Source organism: Pristis pectinata, chromosome 28, assembly GCF_009764475.1.
Source record: "Pristis pectinata isolate sPriPec2 chromosome 28, sPriPec2.1.pri, whole genome shotgun sequence".
Taxonomy (NCBI): domain Eukaryota; kingdom Metazoa; phylum Chordata; class Chondrichthyes; order Rhinopristiformes; family Pristidae; genus Pristis; species Pristis pectinata.
This window is the reverse complement of record NC_067432.1, coordinates 12,090,728-12,096,727: the sequence shown is the minus strand read 5'-3', so window position 1 is coordinate 12,096,727 and position 6,000 is coordinate 12,090,728.

Below are 6,000 nucleotides of genomic sequence, written 5' to 3'. Positions count from 1 at the left end.
ACCCCTGCTCATATATTCGATCTGATCAGAAAATTCAGGTTTAAACTGTTTTTGGTGCCTCACTTTGTGCAATATGAGGAATGCCTCCCAGATTCTTTTTGACCATCCTTTCACCTGGCCTTTCACCTTATCGCAGCCAGTATTACCTCTTTGAAGTTCTTCATGTTCAAATCCTAAGCAATGAATTTTTATGAAAAGTGACCAAAGTATGGTAGACGGCTCAGTCACCAATAAATCATTCAAAGGCTAATTCTGCAATTTTTAGTGGAATGGTACAGCAGTGGTTCGGTTGTTGGATGAACAGCCAGAGTTCTGGACCACTGATGCAGAGATGAGTTCAAATCCAACCATGGCAACTGGAGAATTTATTTCAAGTAATTAAATAAATCTGGAATCTAAAAAGAAGTCAGTCTGAACAACATTAACATGAAACTGCTGGATTGTTGCAAAATCCCATCCAGTTCACTAATGTCCTTCATGGAAGTTAATCTCCTCTCTTAATATGGTCCGGTCTATAGACAGTATGATCTCAGACATCCAGCATCCATGGAGAGTGGAGGGTGCTGGTTGCATGAATATGCTGATTGCATGAGAATTGCTCAAAATCACACATTAGTATTCTATGCATAAATTGCTGAACTATGTCATCTTGTTACCCTTTTAAATAGGAATGTTTTACATTGCAATTCTATATTTTAAGGCTAACTAGTCTTAATATAAAATATAGCAAAACTAAATCAAATGAATGACTGTATTTACATATAAATATATTTAAAAAATGATGTATGCATCCACACCCTTCCCCAGACACTGCTAGTCAGTGGGGATATAACATAGGAACTAAGAAATAACAATTGGAGAAAACTATGTAGGCCATGTGGAACTTGTTCTACCTTTCAACTCCACCGTACTCCATAACCACAAAATTAGCTTTCTCAGCCTTGAATATATTTAATAACTCAACCTCCTTAAATCTATGAGGTGGTGAGCTCCAAAAATTAATGATGCTCAGAGAAAACATTCTTCTTCATAACTGTTCCCATATTCTGAAAGTAAGCCCCCAGTTCTAAATTCCGCCACTGGGGATAACATTCCCTCAGTCTCTGTCCTGTAAAAGACCCTCAGAATCTTGCATGACCCAAAACATTGGAATAAATACTCCCACTTAGTGCAGGCACAGTAGTGTAGCAGTCAGCGTAACGCTATTACACCGCCTGTGACCCGGGTTCAATTCTGGCTGCTGTCTGTAAGGAGATTGTACATTCTCCTCGTGTCACGCGGCTTTCCTCCGGGTGCTCCGGTTTCCTCCCATATTCCAAAGACGTACGGGTTAGGAAGTTGTGGGCACACTATGGTGGCACTGGAAGCATGGCAACACTTGCTGGCTGCCCCCAGAAAACTCTATGCAAAAGATGCATTTCACTGTGTGTTTCAATGTACATGTGACTAATAAAGATGTCATCTTATCTTATCTTATCTTATCACTTCTTCATGAATTCATAAGTATGGAACTCTTTCTAACCCTATCTTCCTATAGTTAGCACACTTATAAATATTGGCAGCCTGTCCCCTGACCAGTCACTTCCAACCTCAAAAGAACACGGTATGTCTTCACCATGGTCCCATACAGTTATGGGTAGAATTCCCTCATCCCCCTTGTAATAAATGCCTCCATTTGCCTTCCTACTTACCTGATGGACAATGAGGACCCTGTAGTGGACTATGACCTATCTGTAGGTTGGCCACTTTAAAAAACCTTTCGAGTTGAGTCAATACTTTGAAAGCTAAGACCAGCACTGGTTTATGTTCCCACGGTTACTCTGAACACGCTCCACAGAAATCAATTTCATTCCTAACTTTTGTCTATTTGCTACACAAATCAGATCAGACAGAAATCAGAGGTAATTGTGGGGAATTGTGTTTCGTGCATTGTTCGCACCGGCTCAGTTTTTCAAAGTAGTGAACAAACGGCCGAGCTCAAAGCAAAAGTGACGGAACAAGAACAAAAACCAATCCACATGTTATCCCAGATACCAGGCGGCCCCTGCATGCGGTTTGGCAATCTGACAGGCTAACCCTTTCTTGGTACAACTGGTCTGTGCTGATGGTGTTACTCACTGATATCCTGCACCGGTTTAACTGCACACAGTTAGAGCTCACTTCAGCAGCTTAACCTTCTCCTGGGGGCAGCTGCTAGCAAAGCCTCCCTGCTGGGGGTAACTGACTTATAATGTGACATGCTTTTCTTTAAGACCACTGGTTCTTTCAGCAGCAAATAAAACGGGAGAAGTAAAGTCTTTCCTTCTCCCGTCTTCTGGCTGAAATCAGAATCAGATTATCACTGACTTATATGACATGAAATTTATTGTTTTGTGGCAGCAGTACAGTGAAAAGGCATAAACTTACTATAAATTACAAAATAAATAAATACTGCAAAACAAAAGGAATAACGAGGTAGTGTTCATGGGTTCATGGACCGTTCGAAAATCTGATGACGAAGGGGAAGAAGCTGTTTCTGAATCATTGTGTGGGTCTTCAGGCTCCTGTACCTCCTCCCCGATGGTAGTAACATGAAGAGGGCATGTCCCGGGTGGTGAGGGTTCTCAGTGATGGATGCCGCCTCCTTGAGGCACTGCCTCTTGAAGACGTCCTCAATGGTGGGGAAATTTGTGCCTGTGATGGAGCTGGCTAAGTCTATAACCCTCTGCAGCCTCTTGCGATCCTGTGATATATTATCAAACATAATGTAATTCTTTACTTCTTCCTGTGCGACACAGTGGTGCAGCTAGAGGAACCACTACATCACAGTGTAAGAGATCTGGGTTCAATCCTTGGGTGCTGTCTGCGTGGTGTTTGCTTGTTCTCCCTGTGACAGTATGAATTTCTTTTGGGTGCTCCAGTTTCCTCCCATATACGATAGTAGGTGAATTGGCCATTGTAAATTGCCGCTAGTGTGTGGGTGAGTGGTAGGATCTGGGGTGTTGATGAGAATGTGGGAGAATAAAAAATGGGATTAACATAGGATTTGTGTAAATGGGTGGTTGATGGTCATCATGGACTCGAAGGGCTGCAGGGCCTGTTTCAATGTGGTGTGACCTTGTGACAATATGTGTATGTTGTGATCTGTTTGAGAAATGGGGCTCATTAGATTGGCCTTGCAAAATGGACTCAGTGGGGTTAACTCAGCTTCATTTTAATGTGATTGACCAAAGATCGGAATTCTGCCTGAGTTTTGAAAATCTGATATGCAACGGATCGGGAGCATTCAGACCAGTCATTTGGGATAATTGGTGAGCTTTAGAGCAATCTGGAAGCTTGGAATCTTCCTGCCCTTATGCTGGGAAATATCAAATACCAATGATCCAGTAGGCAGGATAGCTCCAGTTTGAAAGGACTCTACCAGGGCTGTGCATTGATGCATTTTGCTCACCAGATGCTGATGTACCTTCCTGACTCCAGGGACCAATTTTGCCAAATCTTGATGTGGAACTCTTACAAGTGGTGCAATGGTGGAAACAATCTTTCAAGAGGAAATAGACAATTACAAGTGAATAACTTGCAAGGTTATGGGGAATGAGTTGGGTATTTGGGACTAACAGGGTTGCTCTACTAGCAGATGGCATAGACTAGATGGGCCAAATGGCCTCCTCCTGTGCTGTAAAACATCTGTGATTATGGCTTCCACAGAGAACATAGTCTCCCTTCACACTGGTCTAATTGAAACTGCTAGCGTAGACTTTGCAGTTTGTCTTGGAGATTCTTAATTGGCGATTAATTACCAAATGTGGAATATTAAGGAAAATAATTTCCCTCTAATTAATGAGGATTTACCTTTTCCACACTGAATTAAACCCAACAGCGACAAACTGACATGCACTGAAAATACTACTCATTGAATAGGAAACTAACTGCTTCAATTTTGCCAGCAGATGCATACCGTCACAATAACAAAAATGAACTTAACTAATGTCACTCAGTGCAGTCTCAAAGCTGTGGTTCCTGGTTAAAATGTACTATCTGCTCATTCTTATTAGTGATGGTATTTAGCATAGAATGAGGTGTGCAATTTTTAGTTCCACAGCACATGGGAACTTTGGGAAGTCATTAGAAGGTCCCCTGATATTCTAGCAGAAGTTATGTAACATCATGTGTTTCTCTGCTTCTGTTACAGCGGGCTGGAGTCCTGATGAGAGGGTCTATTTGGATGCCTGTTACTTTTTTATTCATTATTTGGGATCTGGGCATCATTGTCTGGCCAATATTCATTGCCCACCCCTAGCTGCCCTTTAGAAAATGGTGGCTATCCATCTTCTTGAACTACTGCAACCTTTTTAGTGAAGGCACTCCACAGGTGCTATTGCAAAGAGGGGTCTAGGATTTAGATCAAGTGATGATAAAGGGACAATGATCTATTTCCAAGTTAGGGTGGTGTGCGACTAGGAGGGGATGCCGCTGATTGTGGTGATCTAGTGTGCCTGCTGTCCTTGTCCTTGGTGATAGAGGTCTAGATAGGAGAGGCTATCAGAAAAGCCTAGCCAAGTAACTGCAGTGCGTTTTGTGGATGGTATTGCAACCACTGTGTGCCAGTGATGGAGGTAAGAAATATTTAGGATGGGAAACGGTGCCAATCAGGCTGCTTTATCCTGGATGGTGACAAAAGAATTGTTGGAGATGCACTCATCCAGATAAGTGGAAAGTGTTCCATCACACTTCTGACATGCTTTGTAGACGGTGTAAAGATCTAGGGGTGTTAGGCAATGAGTCACTCACCATGGGGTACCCAGTCTCTGATCTGCTCTTGTAGTCATAGTATTTTTGTGGTTGGTCCAGATGAATTTCCTCAAGGTGTTGATGAGAGGGTACTCAGCAGTGATAATGTCATTGATTATCAAACAACAGCTGGCCAAACTGTCTCTGGCTGGGGATGGTAAATGCCTGTCACCTCTGTGCACGAATGTTACTTGCCACTTATCGGGTCATGCCTGCACACTTTTCAGATTTTGCTGTCTGCCTTTCAGTTGTTTTGCATTGTGGCTGGAACTGGACATTGTGCATTCAGCAAACATCCTGGTTTTTGACCTCATGATGGAAGGAAAGTCGTGATTGAGCAACTGAAGGTGGGTGGGGAGGTGGTGTTGTCATGAGGAACTTCTAACCATGGAGCCATTTGTGATTAAATGCAATAATCAGCTTGAAGTTGTAGGTAGTGGCATTTGGACTCATGGTTTAACAAACAGGTACCAGTAAGCTTTGCCAACACTGAGTCCGCACAGTATCAAACCAAGTCTGTCCTGTACTGATACAAGTTCAATTGCAAAGCTGGCCCTTAACTTTTTGTTAGGAACAATATAATTCAGAAAAAAATGATTTGAATGTCTTGATTTCAAAATTTCAAACAATAGGGTGAAAGTAGCTACTTTGATTTATCTTATAAATATTCCTGAAAAGTTAGAACTGGTAGCTTAGGTGGTGGGGATCTCCATAATGGGATCTCGGAATGATTCCTTGCTGAAATGCCTATTGATCACTCTCGATCTACTGATGACACTTCCAGAACATGGGGACAAGGGTCAAGTTTAGAGTCAAGCAGATATGAAAACTGACTCACACAGGCAGCAAAGCTTGTTCACTATGACTAGTTGTGCTCGCTTTGACATGCTTGTAGGCAGAGTGCTGCTGCTTGACCTGGAAGTTTTGCCTTGTGAACACCGTTGATGCTCAGCCATGAGAACAGTTGCAGGAAATCAAACCACCAAGTGAGACTTCCAATAATGTGACCAATTAAAATGCCGACATCCACTCTTCTTTGGGAGTATGATCAGCTGTTAGAGAATGAAGTGCTTGGACAGCAGAGAACCTTAAGCAAGGTTCAGGAATATGTCACAAATAATGACCACATTTCTGTTATTCCTCTTGTATGTAGTCATTTAACCAAAAGACTAGAATTGTCAAGGTGTGAATCCACACAATGGTTTCAGCTGAGGCCCTGCTGAGGAGCAA